Source organism: Hyaena hyaena, unplaced genomic scaffold, assembly GCF_003009895.1.
Source record: "Hyaena hyaena isolate Hyena2069 unplaced genomic scaffold, ASM300989v1 scaffold_1064, whole genome shotgun sequence".
Classification (NCBI taxonomy): Eukaryota; Metazoa; Chordata; class Mammalia; order Carnivora; family Hyaenidae; genus Hyaena; species Hyaena hyaena.
The window spans coordinates 111,893-139,808 of record NW_024081699.1 but is presented as its reverse complement, the minus strand read 5'-3'; the positions used below and the strand labels follow the sequence as shown (position 1 = coordinate 139,808).

The 27,916-nt window shown below is 38.7% G+C and overlaps 1 pseudogene; it reads left to right on the top strand.

The window, feature by feature from the left end:
• The first annotated feature begins 1,475 nt into the window (after positions 1-1,475).
• Positions 1,476-27,916, top strand: part of LOC120223913 — a 35,766-nt pseudogene continuing 9,325 nt past the window's right edge.

Genomic DNA, 27,916 nt, shown 5'->3' with positions numbered 1-27,916 from the left:
TTTTTTAAAAATAAGTTTTGGGGCGCCTGAGTGGCTCAGTCGGTTAAGCATCCGACTTTGGCTCAGGTCATGATCTCGTGGTCCATGGGTTTGAGCCCCACATTGGGCTCTGTGCTGACAGCTCATATTCTGTGTTTCATATTCTGTGTCTCCCAGTCTCTCTGCCCCTCCCCAGCTCATGCTCTGTCTCCCTCTGTCTCAAAAATAAATAAACGTTAAAATTTTTTAAAAATAATTTTTATGTTTATTTGAGAGAGAGAGAGAGAGAGACAGCATGAGAGAGCACAAGTAGGGGAGAGACAGAGAAAGAGGGAGACACAAAATCTGAAGCAGCTCCAGGCTCCGGGCTGTCAGCACAGAGCCCAATGTGGAGCTCAAACCCATGAGCAGTGAGATCATGACTGAGCCAAAGTTGGATGACTAACTGACTGATCCATCCAAGTGCCCCAAGACATATCTCTTTTAATCTATATCCAATTTTCCAGGACTGGATGACTTGTGTTCTTATCATTTATAATTTCTTTGTTTAATAATGAATCCTTTCTTTTATTCCATTATTTCAGAGAGATTCCCTTCCTGTATTCTTCACTAGCATGACATATTAAATCATTATTTACAACTCTTCATGCCATTCCTGTATTAGAATTACTTACACATATCCTTTGCCATATGACCTTGTGGTACTAACCTCTGGATAGAACAGACTGTACTTTTCTCCCCACCAACTGAGTTTAGCCACATGTTGGCTTCTGCCAATGGAATATAGGTGAAAAGTAAATGTTCCAGTCCTCAAGAGTTTCCACTTGCCCTTCATTCCAGCCATTCACCATGAAAATATTTCCTAAATAGCCGTTCACTCAAGTAGGATGAAGAGACAAATGAAGATGACCTGAAATCAATTTAAAGCCTGAAATAAAATGGAGCTCACTTAACCTGAAACAGACCTACCCTAGCTGACCCACAGGATTTTAAGTAAGTAATATAAAGCTTGTTTTAGTGTACTGTTGATATTTTGGGACTTTCTGTTACACAGCATTATTATGGAAATATCTGTCTAATTCAACTGGCTCAAAGGCAATCTGCCTACTTTAGGTTTGCGTGGCTGGAATTAGTGGTAATAAAAGCTGGGAGATGCCTGAGTGGTAAACAGCCTTTAAATTCTGTGGTAATTCCGAGGCATTTGCTGGACCTGTTACTTCTCGGCTTTATTCTAGAAGTAACACAAAAGGCAAAGAGGGAAAAGGAGAGGTCTTCAAAACCTAACCTGATGTACAAAGAGAAACATTGACTAAGTTTCGTTCATTTCATTAATTTGACTGAAGCCATTTCTCAAGTCTATGTGTCTGGCTTCCTATTACATAGGATACCTATGCCTACTCGGCCAGCAAAATTTAAGTATACAAATGTGGTAATTTTTTTCAGAAACTGTGAGCACGCTTTAAAAGAAAGTCCTTAAAAGAAAGGAGGTTTGAGGCATGATAATAATGAATAATTCACCACAGTACTTAGCTTCCAGGAAAGGACAGTTGAGTATTCAGGAGAAAATTGGAGCTGCTCTCCTCTCCATAATTGACAAGTGCACCTTGAAACACACCTGTATTAGCCAGGCCACGGATTTACTTGTGGGCACACAACAAAAACACGACCTCAGCCCTGGATCCTTGCCATATAGCAGGAGCCCCAGGGGAACAGATACACCATCTATTCCAGTGTCCACCAGCAAGGCCCAAACAGATTACTGGTAGGACCGAGGAGAGACTTGGGGAAGAGAGTTTCCTTGGGAAGCCATACTCGGCTGCCTAGGTTGGTGCCATAAAGGAATCCCGAGAGACCCTCACAATTCCTCATCATTACACTTGCCTCTCTGAAGCAAAACAAAGCAGACAGCAGCTGCCTCTAATCACCCTCAAAGGGGCAGTGGCTGCAACTTGTTTCTCTCCCACAGGGTTCAACAGTTACACGGTACCCACTCTGGCATCTAGTCAGCTGGCAGATCTGAGATCTTCTGAAAATTCTATTTTCCATGCTCTGAATACTTGCTGCTGTTTGTAATCATCTGGTGACCAGTGGAAGCTGAAGTCAGGAAGTAGATGTGGTTCAGTAAACCCTCTACAAGCATGAACTCCCATCAAATGAAATGTGGCTTGCACGGGTAACAGGATGACTTAATGTGAAGTTAAGGTAGTTGGATTGCCCACTGAGAAGTTGCCTTATCCTATCTTTTAACCTGCCAGGAAAAAAAACACAACAACATACAAACATAAAAAACATTTTCTTTTCCTACCAAAGGGAAGTCCAGCTTCTTTGCTCCTAAGATCTGGACTATTCTTGCCCATGTGGGTAGGAGAGCAGTTATTAGCCTTGTGTTTCCAGACAAAAGAAATGTTGCTAAGTAAATCTGAGTTACTGATGATGACAAATTGGCTTTTTTTGGTATTGATGGTGTAGGGCCAGAGTTCACAAACTCAAAGCCTTTCTAGGAGGAGGCAGACCATGGAAATGACCCCAAAAGATAAATTCAAGCTGACCTCTGGCTTTCTGGGAAAGAGTAGGAAATGGTAAGGACTGGGCATACTAGCAAGTTCACGTTCTACTTAAAGAAGGAAGATACCACTCAGTTCCAGCAAATCACTGTGTTTGGGAACATAGACTTCTCTTCTGGATTAAGGAGCAACAGCAGCAACAGCACCCACAGGCATAGAAGAGCATGGCTTTCCTCCTCTCCTGTTTCAGACTAAAGAAGCCTCCCAGGATTATTCTAGGACAGAAGTAATGCATAGAAAATCTCCACAAAATAAGTGATGGTAGATGGTTCTACTACTTTGAGCCATCTGAGGACTAGGTTAGAAACTAATCATTACATCCAATAAATTCTAGTGGTCTGCACTAGAATTTTGGGAAATACTATTATAGTGAATTTTCAACAATGGAAATCCTATTTTCAACAATGGAAATATCTAGGATATTTAAATGGTGTGAGTTTTGATTTGCTTTTATTGAAGAAAATTATGAAAAAGCAATTTGGGAAATGAATATAGAAAAAGGAGATAAAAATGGGTGGTAGAAAAGAAATAAAATGTTTTGTAATGCTATAATAGAAAAAGTAGGACGAGATATGAGAAAGCAAATCACTATGTCAGACCTGTCTATACTTGTTTGTAAGGAGGAAGAGAGCTGAGAAGTGTATAAGAAACAGAGATGGAGAGTGGGGCGCCTGGGTGGCTTAGTCGGTTAAGCGTCCGACTTTCGCTCAGGTCATGATCTCGCGGTTCGTGGGTTCGAGCCCCGCGTCGGGCTCTGTTCTGACTGCCAGCTCAGAGCCTGGAGCCTATTTCAGAGTCTGTATCTCCCTCTCTCTCTGACCCTCCCCTGCTCACTCTCTCTCTCTCTCTCTCTCCTAGAAATAAATAAAAATATTAAAAAAAAAAAAAGAAACAGATATGGAGAGACACTTACTGAAAAAGATGCAGGAGCCAAAAGCTCCAAATTACACAACCATGTGGCTCTTGAGTATTTGGAAAACATGAAGGGGGAAAAAGCCTTGCTTATTAAAAATAAATATGAATTAAATAAATACATGAATTAAATAATTCATAATGATTTAAGAGTTTTTAATGTCATTAACTTTTAGAGAACTATATTTATTGATGTTTTTGTATCAGCAGCTATGGCAAACCAGAGGCCAAACTGTATTAGTTTTATTAGAAGATAATTTATTTGAAGGATTTTGGTAGCTCACAAATCATCAGGAATGCCACAGAGCCAAATTCAGAAAAAGTATAGGGAATATGGGGAGGCAAGAACAAGCCAAGATTGTACCACAGCAACCACCCCTGGATACCACTTCCCATGAATGATCACTCCTGAGAAATAAGGCTTATGATTCCATAGCAGTCTCCACACATAATCTCTTGGCATGTCTTTGTTTACTTCCTCAAGATCCTAACTGTCTGGGAGAAGCAAACAACTGGCCAAATTTAGGGTGGATTCTGCATCTTAGCTGCTCTCTACCTGTGGATTCCACAATGAAAGGCAGAGTTCTCATAGATTCCTCCAATATAGGAAGGTTGTTTCAAAATTTCCAAAATGAGCACACAATAAATGACAAATGCCTTTTACATTTATTAAAGGATACTTAGAATATATAGTATATACTAACTTCTTTCTCACAAGAAGAGTTCTTATAAAACTTATTTTATCAGTTACAAATTCCTATGAGGGCTTTCTATTACCTAAGCCACAGCACAAGGGAAAGGTTACATATAATTATGTAAACCCAGGTGAAACCTGTAAAGATGGAGTAAAACTGTTGTATACAAAGTGACTGTTCTTTCTGTCTAGGTAAAGTCATTATCAGTGTAATGAGTCTAAATTACTGAGCACCACCATAGCAATGGAAGTAGAGGAGGAAAGAAGTCAAAAGAGAGAGACAAAGAGATAAAGACAAAGAGAAACAAGTACATAAAATACCTTATCTCCATCTAAAGGAACAAAGAGAATGAAATGACTTAAGAACACTCATAATACATATGCCTGAAACTGACCACATAAATCATGAGTTGTGTAGACTGTGAATTCATCAGTCACTACTGCTATTTTCAGTAAGGAATATATCTGAACAGGGTAATTTCTGATCTAGCTAATCAGAAAAAAAATATTGAGAAATCCATTCTTACCAAGTTAGTCATTTATTCATTCATTGCTTCTTCAGATATACATGAACACCTACTATGAAAGAAGTTCAAACAACTGAGAAAAAGTAAACAGGATTGATGAGCATAATCATGATAAGTAAGCAGAGGAAAGACATAATTTAGGGACAAACAAGAATGTATTAAAATATTTTAAACTAGTCTCATACTTCAGAGAGATTAAAGAAGAAATAGTGAATGGACAAGCTAATCCTAAAATCCTTATGGAAATTCAAGAGATTATGAAAATAATCTTGAAAGAAGAGAAAAAAGTTGGAGGACTTCCCAATTTCAAAAATTACTACAAAGGTATCAAGAGAATATAGTACTAGCACTGAATAGACCTATAGACCAATGGAATAAAATTGAGAGTCCAGAAATAAACCCATGTACACATAATCAATCAATTTTAAACCAGGGTATCAAAACAACTGAATGGAGGAAATAGTCTTTTCAAGAAATGGAAGCTAGAAAAACAAGATGTCCACATACAAAAGAATGAATCTGAGCACTATAAAACTATAAAACTCTTTAAAGAAAACAACATAAATCTACATGACCTTGAATTAAACCAGTTTCTTAAACAGGACACCAAAATCACAAGCAACCAAAGACAAAATAGATAGATTGAACCTAATCAAATTTAAAAACTTTTGGGCATCTAAGAACACCAAAAGGAAAGCAAAAAGACAACCCACAGAAGGTTAAAGTATATGTTAGTTAAACATCTAGTATCCAGAATATATAAAGACCTCTTACAACTCAATAACAAAAGAGACACATAACCTAATTTAAAAATGAGCAAAAGACTTAAATGAACATTTCTCCAAAGAATATATATATATATATATATATATGGCTATTAAACACATGAAAAGATGCTCAACATCTTTAGTCATAAGGAAATGCAAATCAGCCCACACAGAGATACCACTTAACACATTCACTATGATGGCGAGAATGAAAACAAATAAGCGAACAAAACCAGAAGACAAATGGTGAAAGATGAAGTACATACTACAGCATGGATGGACCTTGAAAACATTATGCTAAATGGAAGAAACCAGACACAAAGGGCCACAGAGTATATAATTCTATTTATGTGAAATGGCTAGATCCACAAGGACTGAAAGTAGATTATTGGCTTATAGAAGCTAGGGAAGGTAGAGATGTTACTGGGACTGACTGGTAACAACATAGGGTTTCCTTTTTTGGGTAATGGAAATGTTCTAAAATGAGATAATGGTGAAGCCTGTACGACACAGTGGATATCCAAGAAAAAAAACCCATGAATTGTATAATTTAAGATGGTGAATTTCATTATATAAACTATATCTAAAATTTTGAAAAGAAAACAGGATTAAAAATAAATAATTATAATAAATAAAAATAAAGAAGAAAAGAAATATATACATACATCAAATCATCATGTTGTACACCTTTTTTAAAAATGTTCATTTATTTTGAGAGAGAGGGTGAGGGAGGGACAGAGGGAGAGGAAGAGAGAAGAGGGGGGAAGAGAAAAGAAAGAAGCAATTGTAGTCAAAAGAATATGGGTCTATAAAAATACTATTTAGAAAGAAACTGTTCTTACAAATTAAAAATATTGACGAAAGAAAACTAAAAATTCAATGGTTTAGAAAATTAGTAAATTGGACCTAACTTAAGATCAATTTATTGACACACAATAGAGTTATAAATCCAATATGTATATAGCAAAAGGAATAAATGAGAAAATGTTATATTTAAGAGATATGAAGAATAATTCCAAAGAGCGCCATTGATCACACATACTGTTTTTCAAACTGTAGACTTAGCCCTCTCATGAATCACAATATCAAATTAGTGCTCTACAAGTAGCATTATTTTTCAATGTTTTTTATTTATTTCTGAGACAGAGACAGCGTGAGCAGCAGAGGGTCAGAGAGGGAGGGAGACACAGAATCTGAAACAGGCTCCAGGCTCTGAGCTAGCTGTCAGCACAGAGCCTGACTGGGGCTCGAACCCATAAACTGCGAGATCATGACCTGAGCCGAAGTCTGACACTCAACCGACTGAGCCACCCAGGTGCCCCTCTACAAGTAGTATTTTTGAAAATGAAATGAGATCAGAATGTACCATATACAGTAATATGCAAATGCATATTGAATAGTATGTAAATGTAGCTCTTATTTTCAATTGTGGTCAAAAGTTTGATATTCAATGATGGTATAATAAAATATCAACTATGTAGAAACAGTGATAATGTAGGAGCCAGTGCAAAGAAACAAAAAGAGACAATTTCTTCACATTTGGAGAGAGGCACAAAATCTTTTAGATGGAAGGACCAATAAAATACATGCGGAACAAAGAAGTGCACCTACATCCAGGTGAAACTGCATAATTTCAGGCATAATTCCATATATTCGACAACTAAGCGAGAAGAGACTAATGCAGTGCCATCCTTGACCTTTCACAAGGGGAAAAGAATCTAAACCAAAACTTTATGTCTAGAAAAACAGCAATCAAATGCAAGAGAAAAATGAAGGCACTCGGTGACAGGCAAGAACTTAGGAAGTTTACAGCCCACACAGTCTTTATGAATAAAAGAAATTACTCAAAAAGTTATTCCAACAATAACAACAACAAAAAGTATACAGACGATGACCTGGGATATACATTCACATATGACCCAGAAGAAGGAAAGAAAGCCTAAAAGCATTGAAAAAGGCACTCATTAAAATAAGATGCTGAGAAAATTCCTTTACCACAGAGTTTAAATGATACTGGGGTAGCAATTCCTTCTCTGGGTTAAACACACGTCTTATATTTACAGTAAATAATACAACTACAAGATTGTGAATTACATGTGATAATTTCATTTCAATTTTTAGAAATCAACTGATAAACTATGAAAGGTGTATGTGTATAAAATGGATAAATATTAAGAGTCTTAATATAAATATGTTAACATAAATGACCAAAAAATGACTTTCAGGTAAGAGAAGAATGATGGAAAGAAGGGCAATTGTTCTAATTCTCTTATTTTAATATCAGAAAATAAATAGAAACTGTCTAAAGTCAATAAATTTTTAAAAAGCAGAAGTTAAACTCATAACTACAATTTCAACTCCTACTCCTAGATAAACTAAATATAATAAGATGATGCAAAAAAAGCAAACAGTAGAAATACCTTCAGAATCTTTGCTCATGCACCTACTCTCCTGATAGCCCATGTGAGAAGAAACAGTACTCGTCTCTGTAATTCTGTCCAGTCCTCCTGAAGGAGTATGTGGTATATTAATAGCATGGATGGCTCAATTAATAGGACTTTCTGTAACCAAGGCTTTGAGCCTGTAAGTTTGTAGTCCTCTCCCACTCTGACTCTGGGGTTAGACATGTACCTGCTTTTGGCGTCAAGTTTCTTAGCAGAGCTGATGCAAGCAGAAAATGCATTTTGCCTTTCCCTTTTTTTCCTCTTGCTTCTCTTTAGTGGTCATGAGAACATGCTCTGGCTAGCCTTATTCTGCTGGATAGACTATATCTCACCAATTCAAACCTACCACCTCAGTTCTTTCTGGCCTTCTATTTTTCCCGTTGTATAGATTCCTTCTCTTCAGTGAGTGCTTAATGCCACTGTATGTGTCTCCAGACCACACTGGGTACCTCTGAAGCCCTCAGCCCTATAGCACCTGAGTACCAACCACCACTCCCTTGGGTCCCAGCACTGTTGCCTGGTTGGACGCTGGTTCCTACACAAGCTCCTTAGGTAGGACTGTCCCCGCTTCGGCCCCCACATCCCACCTGCCACATCCTCACCTCCTCAGGCCACAGTGCTGCCTCAAAGCAGAGAAAGAAATGAAAGAGTAAGAGAAACTCCAATAAATTTTTCACTTAATAGAATTTATTTGGTAAAATTGGAACTTAGAAGAGACTCTCATTTCCCTTCCCACTTACCAGAGAGAACAGAAGACGGGGGGGATTTCTTAAATCTTATCTTGAAAGTCTACTTTGGATGCTTCATTATTGGTGATACTCTTCTACAGGGATTGTATTTTCTCCATAATAAGCATAAAAGCAGAATTCTGGTATTAAATGAAATATTCAGCAGTGATACCATGAATTATAACTATTTGTCTATTGCCTACCATATTTCAAGGGCACAAAAATAATTTAAATCAATAAACTACCATTCTACAACCATCAGATGGGCAAATCTTACAATTTTTGACAAGGTCAATTATTGCCATGACTTCTGAGACTCTTATATCATATTGTCGGGCAATAAATTGGATACATACTGGAGAACATTTTAAAAGTACCTGCCACATTTAAAAATGAGTATGTTCTTTAACTCTGTACTTTTATTTTGAAAATTATTTCCTAGAGAAAATTTGCAGATGTTCACAAGAAGACATGACAAGCAAGTTCACCACAACCTTGGTAAAGAAGCAGTGGGGGGTGACTTAAATGTCTATCAGCAGGATGATACACATAGGCAGCATATTCATCAAATTTCATACATATATTGATGAAAATGAATGTGCTAGACCTACTGATAGCAACATGGCCCAACATTTAAAATATAAATATGCAGAAAAAAAAAAGAATACTGTAGCATATATAGACAGTAGGATAAATACCCTGAGGTTTACAAACAAAATAAATAATGCTGCATATTGTTTAAGGCATATTCACCTGGGACACCTGGGTGACTCAGTCAAACACCCAACCTTTTATTACAGCTCAGGTCATGATCCCACCATCATGAGATTGAGATCACGCTCAATGTGGAGCCTGCTTGGGATCCTTTCTCTCTCCCACCCTCTCCCTTTCCCTCTGCCTACCTACCCCCCCTAAAGAAAGACATATTCACCTATAATAATAATATTAAACATACATGGGGACAAATAAATACCAAATTCAATACAATGACTATCACGGAGTAAAGAGAAGTTTTCAACTGTATTGATATCTTTTTAATTAAAAAATGTAAAAGAAACATGGTTAGAAATTGAGAAGATTACACACACACTCACAAACACACGCATACCTTTCAAGGAGGTTCAGACTCTTTGGGATGCTAGAATGTTTGAGAAAGAACTTCTAAAAATAAATAATATTCTTTCTGCAGCTCTCAGAAAAGAGTCTCTACTCTGATAAGGTTAGCAGTATATTGGGAGAGGCAGATAATAAGCAAACAAACATAAATAAATACATAATTAGCACCTGTGGTAAGTACTATGAACTATAATGGCATTTATTGGAGACAGAGAGGCTGAGGGAATGGTATAGTCAGGAATGTCTTCTCTGAGATAAAATATTTAAGCCGAGGTCTAAAGGATGAATAAGAATTAATGAAAAGAAAAGTAAGATTTCTTGCAGATGCAGGGAACATCATATATAAAATCCCTGATACTGTGAACAAATTGCCAAGTTCAAGGAAGTGAAAGGAGGACTGTATTGTTGAGCAGAGTGAGTAAGAAAGTATAGGTTGTAATACACAGGGCGTAGTCCAGGAAAGGAAAGCCACTGAAGTAGTTAGGAAAGAATGTGTTACAATCAGATTCATATATTTGGAATATTGTATTGACTGATAGGTAGAGAACTGACTGGTAGGGACACGCCCTTCAACATAACAGTCTCAAACCACCACTCATATAAGCATTGGGTGTAACTGCTCACAAGTCTTCTGAGGCTAATGACTCATCTCTGGATGCATGATAGTGTAAAGGAGGAAAAAACGCTTTTCTTCTACCCTGCTATGTTCAGTAACTGAGGTCTTGCAAATTAAACTGACAAATACATGTTAACAAAAGAAAAGGCATATACATTTTATTTGAGGTTCATATTTTTATGTGTCATTGGCTGGGGGGCAATGAGTGGAATTATCCAAAAGCAGTGAAAATCTCCCCAAAGCACTTAGACCTGAGAGCTTATACTTCATTTTAACAAAGAGTGGTAAATTGTAGAGACATGGCAAAACAAAGGAATAGGGTTGAGCTTTGAGAGTGGTAAATTGTAGGAAGGTAAACATATGAGGGAAACAGATAGAGGACAGGGTTGTTTTAGTTTGATTTGTTTATGCAGATATAAGTTGGTGTCATCTTCAGTGATAAGAGTCATCTCTTTCTGGTATAGGAAAGGGGAGGAAGTCACCTGCACAGAGGTAATTCATTCCCTGATTTTAAACAGAAAGGAGGAAGGTAGAGAGGCGGGCTTTTCTTTTTTTGTTGTTTTTTGTTTTTTGTTTTTTGTTTTTTGCACCTGCTGTTTCTCGTTTGCTTTCGGCTCAAAATCATCCTTATGCCAAAGTAGCACATTTTGGGGTGGCACATTCCAACCCCCTTCAGTACTCAGGTAAAACCATGGACTCTTAAGACAAAGAGAACTGAATTCAAATTTCAATTCCACTACATATGAGATCTGTGATCTTGGGCACTGATAATAACAGACAACATTTACTGAATTCTTATTATCTACCATACATTATACTAATAAGTTTTATATTTGTTATCTCACTGAATTCTCAGAACAACCATATGGGTTTTCACATTATATTACTTCCATCCAGTCCACATGTGAATACTGAGACTACATAGTTTATTAACTTGCCCATGCCACATAACTAAGTGGTAAAGTCAGATTTTGAACTCAGGCAATCTTGAGGCCCTGTTTTCTGCTGTCACAGCATCTTTATTTCACCTACAAGCTAAGGGCAAGGGAGCAATTCATAGGACTAATACAAAGTTAAATGGAATAACCTATGTTAAGTTGTAATTCCGATATTAGCACAAAGTTGCTGTTTATACATTTTATAAAGATAATATAACTTTGCTTTTAAAAAAGATTTAAAAAATTTCAAAGTGCTTTAGGTGCTCATGAATTTCATAGTCCAGTGAGTTAAGAGAATTTCAGAACATTAATGTCATGCACCAATGCATCATTTCCACCTGGCTAAAGTCATAACTTTTCGTTGACATCAATGGTCAGAAATCAATCATCAACAACCTTCACTGGAAAACACAGATTAGAAGCAAGGAACTGGTAATCATGTTAGCAATCTTTAACCTGCGAGCCATAATATGAGAAGTGTAAGGAACTGGACCAACTGGACTCTTGACAAAATTGTGGCCTAGAAAGGTAAATGCAGAGTGAGTAAATCGGTATTTTCTTAATTCAATACTGTGATTGTTTGAGATTAGATTCATAAATATCATAAATTGATTTTCTGATGAAATAGAGGTGGTAGATTCAGCCTTCCCCAGCCAAATACTGCCAGAATAAATCGTGGTAACCATCCCCACAGTCTCTAACTTGATATCTCTGCAGTAGAAACCACAACCAAGATGTACCACTTCTAAAAGATGTCACCTGCTCTTATATGCACATAATACTTTATGACTGGTAAAACACTTCAGAAAACATGTCAAAGCTTAATAATGATGAAGCAATAAGTATCATTTCATGAGCATGAAAAGCATATTAAATTATGATGATATCATTCTACAAAGAGAAATTAAAAGTAAAATAATTTATCAGTCTGTCCAGCATGAACTGTAACTGCAGCCCTGCTTCCTGGACCATCCATTCCCAGTTGCCAATCTTGGGGTCTTAAGGCAGCCAGATAATTTATATAAACCCATTTTCTATGCTGCATTTTCACAAATGCTGTATACTCCACTTTATATGTGAAGAGATAAGACACGTACAAGGAAAAAAAATTGACCTTAATCAGCAAAACACTTGGAATTATAGATTTTTTATATGATATGGAGGTAAATTCTCCTGAAGCTTAGGTGGGAAAAGTAATTCTCATTCTCATCCCCACTTTTGCTTAAAGCCAGAGAGGGAGGGAGAGAGGGAAAGGAAGAAGACCTTATTCTTCTATTTGCCTGAATTCTGTATCATTGCATTGCTTAGAAAGAAAAGTGGAAACCAAGTTGTAAGAGAAGAAAGGTTAACAAAAAAAGAGCAACTGGAAAAAAAAAAAACCCACAACAACAACAGTGGATGTGAATGGGGGACACAGACTCTTACACTAGATAGAACTGTTTTCCTATTTCATTCTTTCTAACTTAATCCTCTTGAGCTCAGTTACCACTGTCTGAAAAGTAACATGTACTTCATGGATATATTTTTGGGGATCCAATGAGATAGTGTATGTAACATGTCTACTGCAGTGCCTGGCACATAGTAGGTGCTTAATAAATGGCATCTATTATTATGTTACCATTAATATTATTAAAACTCAATGTTGAGGACTGTAAAGCCATACAACTCTACTTTTTAGTCTTTTACTCCTACCAAACTGCATACTGCATGGAGTAGTAATGCACTAAAGAAATGTGTAAAGCTTAATGAATTGTTGAGTAAATTCCACATCTTTTCAGTTATTCCCAGGCTCGGCACCTAGTGAGAGATGGAGTGTAGCACTGTTTCTGTGCGTGATTATGTAGAAGAATGCAGCCCTACCTGAAGCCCTCAAAAAGTAGCTGAGTATACTAGATTTGCTTACTGGGAAAATTTTCAATATCCATGATCCAAAAATTCAGGAAGGATTTATGTACCAAGACCCCAGCCTGGCATTTTCCTTAGTCTAAAGTGCCTTCTACAAGAGCATTTGATGCAGTTTGTGCCACAGCCATCTCCTTTTAGTGTGTGGGATTATTATTCAGAATGTAAACTACATAATCTTACTACTGTGAGCTCTTCAGACAAAAACGCTTCATATTCATCTTTGTATTTCCAGCATCTAAACAAAGCCAGCATATAGTAGGTATTCACATGGCCAGATCCATCCCTCTAAGATAATACATACATAGAGTATGCCATACATCAGTTGAAATACTTTACATGGATTACCTCATTTTCCTCGTGAAAATGAAATAAGTACTATTACCATTCTCATTTTACAAAAGAGAGAGCAGAGTTTTGGAGAATTAAAGCAATCTGTTCAAGGCTACAGATTCACAAAGTTTTCTAGACAAATCAGGCTATTGGATTCCAAGCCAACTCTGAACCAGTACTTTAGCTATGTACCTTGTCTTTGGGGTGACATGTTAACGTTTCTAAGCGTCTCTTTCCTTCCCATTGAAGTTAGGCTTCCTCCTCTGTTATTTCCACGACCAATTCCTGTGCATTTCTTTCAGAGCACTTATCCTAATTGGAAATGATATATTCACTCAAATACTTATTTGTTTGTTTCTCCCAATTGACTGCAATCCACTCAAAGGTAGGGTGAAATCTGTTTTATTTGCTAACCTATATAAGATAATGTTATATAAGTATACGATGCTTGATACGTAGTAACTGCTCACAAATGTGTCAGAGGAGATGGAAAAAAAAGTCAGAGGGTTATGCGAATAAAGGTCAGAGGAGCTGTTACTTCCTCAATAACAAGGACCTAACTATTCATACGGTTTCCCCAGATCTGGCCAATGCCTAATATGACAGGAACTCAGTAAGTGTCTCCCAAATGAATGAATGTGAGTTGGTTACATATAAACAGATTTGTATTCCTGGATTTAAGTCATTAAATTCTTCCTTTCATTCATACTTCAGTTAGCAATAAAAACATAAACTGCAACCTCATAGAGGTCTCTTCTAGTGGAGAAGAAAGGTATTAAATAAATTTAGAAATAATTTTGAGCATTTCTAGTTTTCACCATAAAGATTTTCTGCTCTTACCTTCTAGTTGTGTGTTTTGATCCCATTCTTTCTTCTTTTCCAGTTAAGTTCTTTTATAGGCTCTTTCAAAGCTATAATTGTGCTTCCTCTCTCCATAATCTCCTGCGTCTAGATCTGTGACCTCAAAGTAAGGTCTCTTGGCCCCACCCAAGACTTACTAAACTGGGAACAAGCTGGAAAACTGGAATAGTAATCTCTGTGTTAACAAGCTCTATCCTAGAACCCTGATTCTCACCTGAAGATCATGTAAACACATGGGTACCCGGGCTCTGCCCTTAAGAGTTTCTGATTCAAGAGGTCTGGGGTGGGGCCTAAGAATTGACATTTCTAGTAAGTTCTCAGGTGACAAGGTGACATTTCAGGTGAAATGAACTTATTAGTTCTCAGGTGATGTTAATGCTGCTGGCCCAGGAATCCTACTGTGAGAAGTATCCATCTAGAGTCCAGACGTAAATCTAGAGTTCTCAAACCTGGCCATATATTTGAGTTACATGGGGATTCAGTGCCTAGACTGTACTCTAAAGCAATTAAATCATAATGTCTGGGTGTAGATCCACAATTTTTTAAAGTACCCCCCCCCAGGTGATTCCAATATATAGTTCAGGTTTGAGAATCACTCTTGACACCAGATCAATGCTTCTCAAACTTAGTGCACATACTGTTGCCTAAAGTCTGGGGCAAGCCCCTTGCTCATAAAGTGTGGTCTGCTGGGCAGTGTCTGAACATCTCTTGGGATTTATAAGAAATGTAAATCTCTGCCCTCACCTCACATCTCCACTTTAGAATCTGCATTTTAACAAGACCTTGAGGTGAGTTGTAACCACATTAGTTTAGACATGTATCCATGCACACACAAGTGCATGCTTTCTCCAAGTCTTCCTATCCTTAGTCTATTATTGGCCATATTTTGCCCTGAATCATACATCACACCATTCTCCTTTCTAACCACTCAAGGTCTTCAAACTTCCTGAACAATAGAAAAGGTGCAGTCCCTTTGTGGCTACATCACAGAGTGCTGTGGTTTCCATAATTTTAGATGAGCCGGGCATCCCAGGGAATGAGGTACTGGTGGTTGCACCCATAGGGGAGGCAGATGTTTTTTAGATGGGATGGGTATTCCTTCCTAATTCTACTAATGACTGAAGCACAAGAACCACCAGGCTCTTTATGCTTTTAGAGCAGATGGAGAAAAATTTTAAACTGCCTCTGATGAGTCAGAAATCCAAGTTCTATTCTGGGTTCTGTGACTTCAGAAACTTGTTTATCACAGCTCCAGCTAGTCAAGTTGTGGAATAACTTTGCCTTTAAAAAAAGAGAAGTCATAGAAAGCAACAGTGCCAACAGCCAACTTCACATTTTCCCTGTTACTCCGGGGGGTAAAAATGGCTGGGCTGGCATCAGATCAGCCTTCAGCTTTAGAGAAGAGGATGGGATGGTGTAGAGAAATTCTAAGCATTCCTCTTTGGATTAAAAAAAAAGTATGGAAAGAAAAAAAAAGAGAATAGAGTCTGTTCAGCACACACACAAAAAGACTATAACTGTGCTGCTGACATGATAACAGAGGAAGGAAATTATGGGGGTTAATGGGAATGCCATCTCTGGACAGCTGAAGCCTCAATAAAGAATGGATAATAACATTTATGTGAAACTTTGCTCTTTGTCTCATTTTGTCTCACAATTTTATGAAGGACCTATAATGTGATTATTCCCATTTTACAGGTGGAGAAACCTGAGGCAGAGAAGGTCAATATCCTAAACAATGTCACACAGACCACAAATGTCAGAGGGTAACCATATCCTATGGCTTGAAATTCCATACATTTTCTTGGAAACATTTCTTATGTGCTTCAAAGATGTTAATCCTCCTCCATAATACTAGACCTTTGATGATGTTTGCTCATAAGCTTTTATTATGGTAGCATGAGGATTCTAATTTGAGAGAAATCCATGAAGACCCACCTGGAGGCACAAAGAACACAAGTAAGATCACCAAGCGACCATCCATCATTTGAAAATTAAAATCAACACCCAGAAAACAAACAACCCAGTAAAGAAATGGGCAGAAGATATGAACAGACACTTCTCCAAAGAGGACATCCAGATGGCCAACAAATATATGAAACGATGCTCAGCATCCCTCCTCATCAGGGAAATACAAATCAAAACCACACTGAGATACCACCTCACACCAGTCAGAGTGGCTAAAATGAGCAAATCAGAGAACACGAGATGCTGGCGAGGATGTGGAGAAACGGGCACCCTCTTACACTGTTGGTGGGAATGTAAACTGGTACAGCCCCTCTGGAAAACAGTGTGGAGGTTCCTCAAAAAATTAGCAATAGAACTCCCCTATGACCCAGCAATAGCACTGCTAGGAATTTACCCAAGGGATATAGAAATGCTGAAGCATAGGAGCACATGTACCCCAACGTTCATAGCAGCATTCTCCACAATAGCTAAAACATGGAAAGAGCCTAAGTGTCCATCAACGGACGAATGGATCAAGATGATGTGGTTTATCTATACCATGGAATACTACATGGCAATGAGAAACAATGAAATCTGGCCATGTGTAGCAACATGGATGGACCTTGAGGGTGTTATGCTGAGCGAAATAAGTCAGGCAGAGAAGGACAAATACCATATGTTTGCACGTATAGGAGGATTAGGAGGAACTTAACGGAGGACCAAGGGAGAGAAGAAGGGGGGAAATGGTGGGGGAAAGGGAGAGAGGCAAACCATGAGAGACTCTTGAATGCTGACAAAAACTGAGGACTGATGGATGTAGGGGGGAGGGGAGATGGGCATGGAGGAGGACACTTGTGGGGATGAGCACTGGGTGTTATGTGGAAACTAATTTGACAATAAACTATTTGAAAAAAAAAAAGAAAAAGAAAATTAAAATCATATGGGTGCATGTTAAACATCTAGTTTCACCATAGGGCATTTTGAAGATACTAGTTTAAAATATCTTGGGCGGGGCCTGTAAAATTGTATTTTTAAGCATGTATTTTATTAGAGAATTGGGGGGGGACTGATTTTATTAACTCAGGAATTTGCAAGTGGGATTAGAAGGAGAATTAAATGGAAATACACATTTTAATATTTCTATTATCTGCCTCCTTAATCCAAGGTAGATCCAAGCATCCCCACCCAGTTCTCTATCAAATCTGTTTTGTTGCTTTTGTTTTAATAAAATAATCTGGCAATTAAAATTGATACAATATGATCAGTAAGGAAGCTTGCTCACTGTAGGCCTGAGCTTCTTCCCAATGCTCACGTACCACTTGGATACAAATATATGAGCCTAAAGCTTTGATATTTTAGTTGCAGCAATCTGGCAACACTCTCTAGCATTCAATAACTCTTGCTCTCAGGAAAAGAATTTCACATACAATCTAAATCTTTAATATGGCAATTTAGCTCCTCTTGAAAGTGTTGCTAGCTTTCTGATACTAATGTTTACTGCCTTGAATCCTTTTTTTTTTTTTTTTTGAGTAGATAAGATATAAATTCCAGTAGATAAATAACCAAAAAGTTGGAAAGACTGTATGGAAAACCAGATGGGCAAGACATAGGAATCTATGCTGTTCACTGAAGAGGATTTATGGAGCTTGGATGGAATTGATGCAATGTATAGGCATTGGGTGAGAACATATGCAATGTTAAATTGCAACATATGTGGATTATAGAAGTTGTCAGAGAAGGAAGTGGTGATAACATAACAATTTAGAAATAATATAAAGGAGCTGGGGGCCAAATAAATCATGGTAATATAATTTAGTTAGATTGGCTTTAGTAAGAAGAAGTAACAAAAATGAGTCACAATAACAATAATAGTAACAACAATACTAATAGGTAACATTATTCAGTGCTTACTATGTGCTACAAATGATTCTAAGCACTGCACATGAAATACCTCAGTTAATCTTGAAATCAACTATTGCTATCCTTATTTTATAGATAAAGAAACTAAGGCAGAGAGAGGTTAATAAATTTGACTAGGATCAAACAGCTTACAGGGGGCTGAAGCCACTGGATTCCTATGCAAATACATGTGATTTGCTATTGTACCTTAACAGAGCTGAACTCACATATAGCATACCTTTGTACCTTGTCACAGGCCCGCCAGCCTCGATCCCTGCCACTGTCTTACAGAATCTTCTCTCACTGAAATCTAGTTTCCATGTGACTTCTAACTTGTGGTTCCCCCAACAATGCCTCTTCTGGTATCTCCAGGCTACCACCCTGAAGGGAAGTTCAGTCCACTGACAAATAATAGGATAAGGTGATAGAAATTGTTAAGTCACACAAGCATTCCCAAAATTGAATAGTGTAATGGCAAATTTCTACCAAAATCATAAAACATAAATGACCACTCTTTACAATTCAGGCCCAAACAACTCCACGTCCTTCATAAGTTATAGTGATTAAATTTAATCAAGGGTAATGACTACATAATGCCGGGCATAGTTCATTTGCATTTTTTGAATGTGTTAACATCTTGTTGAGGAAGGCTCTTGAGTCCTCTGGGGATTACTGTCCATGTCCTGGATGCTGCTTGAAAGTTAATACAGGCCTGTTCAGGGATGGCTCATCCAAGGTCAGAATACAGATCTCATCTTACACAGGTACTAAGCACTTGTGATTTGCAGAGCCTTTTCTGCTTTGGCCTTCATTTCTCCCACCTAGTTTAAAAGTGGGGGGGGGGGTGAAGGGGCACCTGGGTGGCACAGTTGGTTAAGAGTCCAACTCCAGTTCAGGTTATGACCCCACAACTTGTGGGTTCAAACCCCACATCAGGTTCTGTGCTGATAGCTCAGAGCCTGGAGCCTACTTCAAATACTGTGTCTCCTTCTCTCTCTGCCTCTTCCTGGCTCATGCTCTGTCTCTCTCTTTCAAAAAAATAAATAAACATTTAAAAAAATTAATTAAAGTTGAAAAAGAGGGTGAAGAATTCTGGTAAATAAGGTACCCTCTTATTACAGAATCTCCTTTGCAACCAAAAAGGAATCCTCCATGGAAATAGTTATAATGGGATTTGAGGTATAAGATATGCACATTTATGTGGAGGAGTAAAGATTGATTGACTCTTTTACTCTATGAAGAGAACAAGGTTATTTATCGATTAGATGTTTTATAGCATCTTTCCTCTGAAAGGTTCAACTTATGCACAGTTGGGGAAAAGTTTGTCCAAGGGAAATAATTTATGGGAGGTGAGGGAAGCAGGTGAGGGAAATAGTAAAAAATCATTAGGAAATATACAACCTCCTGAAAGACCAGGTATGGAAAAATGTACGTGCCAGGGAATATGCTATCAATGGACTTGGGGGAAAAAAAGCTGAACCGTAGTTTATCAGGAAGGAAAACTGAACTATAATGCACACAGATGCACGCCTACACACACACACACACACACACACACACACACACACACACACGATTTTTAGAAATAACTAAAAATATTTTTTTAAATCTTTTTTAATGTTTTTATTTATTTCTGAGAGAGAGAGAGTCAGCAGGGGAAGGTCAGAGAGAGAGGGAGACACAGAATCTGAAACAGGCTCCAGGCTCTGAGCTGGCAGTCAGCACAGATCCCGACGCGGGGCTCACACCCACGAACCGGACAGTGAGATCATGACCTGAGCCGAAGTCGGACGCTCAACCAACTGAGCCACCCAGGCACCCCTAAAAATACTTTTAATTAAAGTGATACAAGCTTTTGGACTCTTGTGATCTCCAAGCAATACTGCCAGGAAGCATGGCCCAGTTCTCCAGGGCTCTGTAACTCCAAGGTCCCATTTTCTTCTTTTAGCATAGAGAAAATTCTTTGTAGATGAGAGGGGGACCAGCATGGGCTTGGTCCATCTCTCCTTTCTGCTTCCTCCAGATACTCTGCTCTACATGAAAATTTTCTCCCATTTCGAGCCTTTAGCTTTGCTAAATAAAAGCTAGGAGATCTTTGGGGTCTATTTCTAGTTTCCTCTCTACCATGCAATTCCCCATGGGAATAGACAGGGACTCAGTTACTTGTTTAAATGGGGAAAAGAGAGAGAGATGGAAAGGATGGAGAGCAAGAAATAAAAATTAAAAGGTCAAAATAGTATCCATCCACACATGTGTATCACCACAACATAACACACAATGAAAGACTGAATTGCTGGACAGAACGTACTAGCAAAGAGCCAAAGGGCTGAAGAAGGAACAGCTATCTTTAATTGAGGGATTTCTTTTTTTAAGAATGCACTGGAAGACAAGTGCCTTAGGGTGGCCAAAACCTCTCCGGGGTTTATTCATCTTTACATGTAAAGAAAGAACAAATCATCTGTGGCAAAACTGCCACACAGTGCCTAGCAATATATTTAAAGTATTGTAATGTCTTTCCTCAATTAATTAATTTACTACAACAATACAAACTCTTTTTGTTTGTTTGTTTAACTATGTTACAGAAAACATGGACTTAATTTGATCCTTTGGTAATTATAACCTAGATTCTTCTCAGAGATACAGTAGGCAAAATAAAACCCAATTATTAAGGTTGCCAATAGTCTTAAGATGAAAAACTACATATGAAGTCACTTCATAAACGGTAAACCACTACAAAGTGTTATTTTCGCCTTCCTTGGCAACATCTCCTTACTGTGCATCTCTGAGCTACCAGCCCCAAATTTCACCCCCATGCTCTGCCTCTAGAGACTGTTCTTACCCACCTGAAATTCATATCTGGTCCGTTACTGTGATCAGGTGAGTTGTTTCTCCTTGATGCAAGCCTATCGTTGCCATCGCTTCCCTCTGCCCACATGATAGCTCCATCCCTTTGCTGCCGATTGGCTGCTGTTACAGGTGATGGAGGCTGATGCAGATGGATTCCAGCAGTTCTCATGAGTATTTTATGTGCTTTTGCTGATTTACAGCCAGTTCAGCATTCCTTTAAATGGCCATAAATTGGATTGATGTCATAAATCATATCTAGAGAAAGTGCCTGAGTCCCAGCTCAGGCAGCTATGCTAATGTCTGTGAAAATAACAAAGAAACATCCTCATTCAGGCCTGATTCTACTGCATTAAAAGGCCAAATTGTAAGGAGCTGTCAGTTACTGAGAGGGGAAAAGGTAAAAGGGGGAGAAAGGTCTTTGTAGGGATTATTAATAACACAGCCAGGAAGAATGTATAGATGTGTGCCAGTGAGAATAAACAGGGGTGGGGGTGGAAGAGGGGGCCGCTGAAGGAGTGATAAAAGACAGTGCTGTATATGGAAAAGATAAATGCAAATGAAATATACTGTATGGCAATGGATTATATCAGAGGTTGATATATGGGATTGAGTATCAAACTGTTGAGCTGGCAGCCATTAATATGATATAGTGGATGTGATATGCTGGGTGACGGCAGTCCTGGTGCAGGGAAAATAAAGAACACACTGCAGTCTTTCAAAACAATGGTTCAAGGAAAGACAGAAAATTATAGCACTACAAGTTTATAAAACTAAAATCGTGTGAGATAATTATGGATTCTGATAGGGTTCATTATTCTTTATCAGCTCTCCAATCTCATAAGGAAAAAAGAGGACTGTCTCTTCTGGTCCTTGAGGGCATGAGGAAGGGAAGTTTTCCATTCCATGGAGGGTTGCAAAAGTGACCAGGATGTTTTCTCTGGTGAATGCACTTCCTCTTGACATTTTAGACAGAAAGGTATCCTCAGGCTTGATCAACAGAACTGTTTGAGTGGACGCTCATCTTCAGGATTCCTAGGAATTTAGTTTATCCCCAGAAGTTACCTGCTGCCTTAATTTCCTTCATCAGATCTTTATTGATAACCTACTGTGTGCCAAGCACAGTAATGAGGTTTCAGAAATTAATATAAGGAAGTCTGAAACATTTCCTATTTTTTATTATCTATCCCTTGAGTTTTGCATTTGGATAGTTTGCCCGTACAACATGCTGCAGCAGGCCCATTTAAGAAAGTCACAGGGCACAGTGTTTAGTCAGGTGTCTTTAAATCCGATGAATTCCAGGTCTATTGCTAGTTCTCAGTGGACCTTGGGTCCTGACTCTGTACCCTGGTACCAAAGTTTTCATAGTTGGTGACTCCTCTTTTAGATTTATTGGATTTAGTTTCCTCCTCAGCTTTTGGCTCTGCCCACTGCCCTAACTTGGTATCTTTCACGGCTTAAAGCTAGTATAAGAGAAATCCTTATCTGGGTGCTTCCCCCCTCCACCTCATCTCAACCACCAGCATAAACTCCATGCCAGCATTACATGAGCCACCAGCTCCCACTCCACTAGGAACTGAGCTTTCTGACACTTCCTTAGAATTCTTTTTCTTTTGGATGGACACTTGACCTCTACTTCCCCCTTTTCCTTTGTGCCTCTCCTTCCAACCTTGAAACACTCTCTCTGAACCATCTTACCCACTCCCCCCAGGGTCCAATTACCCCCAAACGGCCAACCTGAATCCTTCATCTCTACTTCCTCCCTCCTGAACTCGAGTCCCAATCATCCTGTTGAACTCCTCACAGAGCAGGCTCAGCTCCATGTCCCGTACACATTCAATTCAGGAGGGAAAAGCCCACTCAATGCGTTTTCTGTCTCCAGAGCATGAACATTTCCCCAGCACTCAAGTTAAAAAATCAACATCTGAGTCATCTTTAATTCCTCCTTTCTGACCAGTCTCTCTATGTAGTCAGTTAGAAAAGTTCTGCCAGTCCTACCCATGAAATGACTTTATAATCGATTCCTAATTCTATATTCTGATGGCCACTGCTTAAGCTTCATTTTACACCATGAAATGTATGGCTACTAACAGATCTCCCTACTTCTAATTTTCCTCCTTCCAATTGATTCCATCCCACTCACTGCTATCAGGATATCATTTTAAAGCATATATCTGATGGTATCATGCCTTTTCTTGAAAATTCCCCACTTACTACATTATAAAGAATAATATTTAGGGGCGCCTGGGTGGTTTAGTCGGTTAAGCGTCCGACTTTCGCTTAGGTCACGGTCTCGCGGTTCGTGGGTTCGAGCCCCGCGACGGGCTCTGTGCTGACTGCCAGCTCGGAGCCTGGAGCCTGTTTCGGATTCTGTGACTCCCTCTCTCTATGACCCTCTCCTGCTCACGGTGTTTCTCTCTCTCTCTCTCTCTCTCCTAGAAATCAATAAAACATTAAAAAAAATTTTTAATAAAAAAAAGAATAATATTTAATAGATGTATACATGACTGTTTACCAGTTCAAAACAGAAAGTTCATGTTACTCAGCAGACACTCAATTTGGCACCAATGTATTTTCTAACTCTATCTTAAAGCACATAGCACCAAACACCTCTTCTATTGCTTCCACCAGCCTGGAATATTTGCTAATCTCTGAACACACGTTATAGTGTCCAGGCCAGTGAAGCCACCCGCAGACAAAAAAAGGATTTCCCAAAGAGATTCCAGAATAAATTTATTCTTCTTCATATTTGTAACTCTACCCATGGTCTCCATAAGACCCTGAAACTTCCCTAGCATCTGTAGGAGATAGGTGCTTTTGCCATGACCCCTTGTTGTTCTTTGGCCTGCTGGCAACCTCAGAGCTATCCATAGGGACACCCTCTACATCCCAGTTTGAGATGATCATATTGAGAAGTTTCAAATCTCAGTAGTTTGCAAACACAGGGAACTGTGTTTGCTACATAGCAATCATTGGAGGACTCCTAAAATATAGGCTTTCAAGGCACATGCCTAGAAATTATAATTTGGAGATGTGGAGTGGGGCCCAAGAATCTGCATTTTAAACAAGATCCCCTGGATAATCTTCAGGCTCAGCCAAGTGTGGAAACCAATGGCTGAAATTAGCTGGATGGTTGATAGAGGCAGGATGAATAGCAGGACCAGCTTAATTAGGTGGCTTTCCCATTGGAGCAGAGCAATTCAGAACAACAAAAAGTTGGCTGGGTTGGGAGTAGTGGGGATGAGAAGATGAGGAAGAAAATTGAAGCCACCAAAATCCGTTTCAAATCCCAGAGATGATAACATTTTATTTTGAGACTGATAAATAAAATATGGCCTCTCCCATCTGGCTTTATGATATGGAAACATTGTTAATGAGACATTTGTAAAAGTGCTGCAGAGTTGTTAAAGGACCATGACTATGGCTCTTAAATTCTAAAATATGAGCACTAGGCTTCTGTGTGTTCTGTCTTACACAAATGCTAGAGTCACTAACGTGGGCACCTGACATTTCCAAAGGGTCATATTTACATTTCTCACAAATTAAGCTAATGCTGCCTAAAACCAGTGCAAATCTCATATTATATTTCCGTTTTCTTCCTTTTAAATAGTATCAGTTCCAACCATTTACCAAACCTCACTATTTAACTTGGCAGCTGGTTAAATTAGCAGTAGAGCCTGCCATCGTGGTGACTCTTAATGACAGCAACACAGTGCTGCTGTGTGTCCAGGCTGTCTAGAGAGGTTGGAAGAACAGCACTGCCTATGTAGCCTATGGTTACCATGGACTCATACTTCACATTCTTTCATTGGGTGGTTTGGTAAGTTCTGTCTCTTGAAATTGCTTTGGATGCCACTGACTGACTGAGAGGTCCCAGCTTCAGTGATTTTTAACAGATGTAGGTAGATTTTTCTGTAATGGACTTATTGTAATGTGCTTCTATCATTACAGCTGGCTGGTTTTCATCAAGACTTTCTGGACTTAAGTTTCTTTACTATCAAAATAATAAAATAAAATCTTTTACTTCTTCTCCTTAAGGATGGTCAGGTAAACAAACATTATGTTTGTGTATCTGTGTGTGAGTGGTTGAATTGTTGACTTCTGGTGGGAAGTGGCTCATGCAGACTTGAGGTAAGGAAGAAAGTGAGCTCTGTAAGATGATATAGCAGCTGAAGCAAGAAGAACAAAATAATAAGAGGGCTATGGGAACATACCACACTAGCCACATGCAAACTGGTAAGTGAGAAAACAACAAAAACGATGCAAGAAGCAGGAAAACGGCATGATTGGAGTACGCTAAGCCCAGAATGTTTCCTTCTTCACCTTGTTTCAGAAGTATCACCAGTAAGTGGACACTTAAAATGGAGGTAAAGGAAAAGACTGATGAACTATGATGGGGAAAGGGGAAAGAAGAAAGAGAAAAAAATGGGGAAAGTGAAATGGAAAAGAAAAGTAAAAGTATGACCACTTTTGTTGTTGTTGGCCTTTTGGGCAACAGGAAGAAAATAAGGCAAGACAGAAGAAAACCTCTTAGGTTTCTAGGATTAGCAAAATATCATTAATACACAAACACATTTTTTCAACCCAAATATCTTTGCCTTAGCAGCCTCAGGCTATAAAATTCATATATGTAGAACATCAGTCTACTTGACTTTGCAAACCTTTGCCTTTTATCAGGTTTCCCTTCCAAAATGTTTCTGGGGAATGTGACAAATCCAACCCCATTGCTGCTCAGTACACCTGCCAGCTGTCTGGCTCAGCTCACTGCTCCTCTCATCCCCAAGCTCTGCTCATCCCGCTGTAGTCACCTCTTCCTCTTCAGAGGGGCTTACCCCAGGCAGCTGCTGCTGGCTCAATACCCCTGAACCCTCAGTGTTTTCTATCCCAGCTTTGCCCTACATTCCCATGGTAGAAGCAGAGAAAATCTGTGATTTTTAAGAAATTTTTACACATGGTTCAAGGATAATGAAAGAAACACAACATAAGGAATAACTCGTATCCATCACTTGCTGTGTATATGCTCTGAGTACACAGACCTATGCCTGTCCTTTGGGTTCTTTAATGGCTCACAGCCCTGACTTACTCTTCATCTGCCTCCTCAAAGAGCTGCAGGCATCTGGGTGCCTTAGCACCCACTGGTAAAAAGGCTGTAGGGGAAGTGGAAATGGCTTCCACCAATGTGAATCCAAGACCCTCTATTTATTTTATTTTATTTTATTGTTTTATTATTATTTTATTTTATTTTATTTTATTTGAGAGAAAGAGAGCATGCACACACGAGCAGGGGACAGGGGCAGAGAGAGAGAGAGAAAGAGAGAGAGAGAATACCAAGCAAGCTCCACACCCAGCACAGAGTCTGACACAGGGCTCAATCCCACAACCCTAGGATCATGACCTGAGCTGCGATCAAGAGTTGGATGCTCAACCAACTGAGCCACCCAGGCACCCTCCAATGCCCTCCCTCAGTGTGCTCACTTCTTGTCCCAGGATTGACCTCTCAGGGACAGAGTTCTGCCCTACCCATTGCATGTTATCTTTGCTATCTTACCTATTTGCCCCCAAATGATATCAAGGTACCAACTATATTTCACGAATCTTTAATAACTCTAAACATAGGTAATAACTACAAAGCACACTGTGTCAACCACACACCCCATGAGGACAAGCGCATTAGTATGGGGACTTGTCTTTCCTAGCCCCCACCTATTCAGAGCTGTCTTTTCTCCATCCCGGATGCTGAGTGCTAGCCTGAGGCTGAGACTCTGATAATATGATATGAGCTTGGGATATACCCACTACATTGTCCAGTTTTCACCTGTTATCTCCAGAATACTTTTAAATGCATCCTCCTATGTTTTAAGTTTCCCAACTTGGACAATAAATTATTTGGTCACCCAAATTTGAGAGTGATTAAACATTACACTGAAACAAAGCATGTTAATTAAGTCCCTTATCATGACTTCCCTGGATGACTGTATAAACATCTAATCTAAAATAACCACCTCCACTCTTAGCTGCTACTCATTTATTTAACAAATATTACTAGCTGCCTACTATATGTTTGGATTATTCTGGAGACTGGGTATATAATAATAAAACAAACAAGGTTACTACTTTCATGAAGCCTATAGTCTAATGGACTAAACCCAAATATTTTTAAAACAAAAATCTGGCCATGAGACTTCCCTACTCTAAATCTTTCAAAAGTCCCTATTGCTTGCATATTAAATTTCAAACTCCTTAGCTAGGCCTTTATGTATCCCTTCATTCTGAAACCCCCTAGGCTCTCTCTCTGTCTTTTCATATAACTTACATTTCACCAACAATATCCTATATTCCCCATATCCTTTCATGCTTCAGCCTTTTGTATGTACTCTTTACCTTTCTCAGAATATCCTTGCTCACTTTTTCTCTTGTGGAATCCCTTACTTATCTGTCAAGTTTCAACTCGATGTAATTTAATTTCTATGGTTTTCCCTCAGACTTGAAGGTAAAATTAATCACTCCCTTATCTGTGAGCCCAAAGTAGTTTATAAACACATTTGTCTTAGCACATATTGCATCATGGTTTGGTTACTATGTTTATAGGTTTTTCTCTCCCACTAGTCTGTGAGTTCTCCAAAGGCATGGACCTTATCTTATTCATTCCTGGGTTACCTATGGCAAAAATACCGAAGTGGTACAACAAATCTTTGTTGAATTTCATTACAAATTTTAAGACATTAATAAGTTTAAAAACAGATTTTTTGTGAGAATCTTTGATAAATGGCAGTAAGAATATCAGAGGCAGAAGAATAAAGAATGTGCAGTGGTTTTCACAGGGCTGGAATAATCTTCAAGTTTGG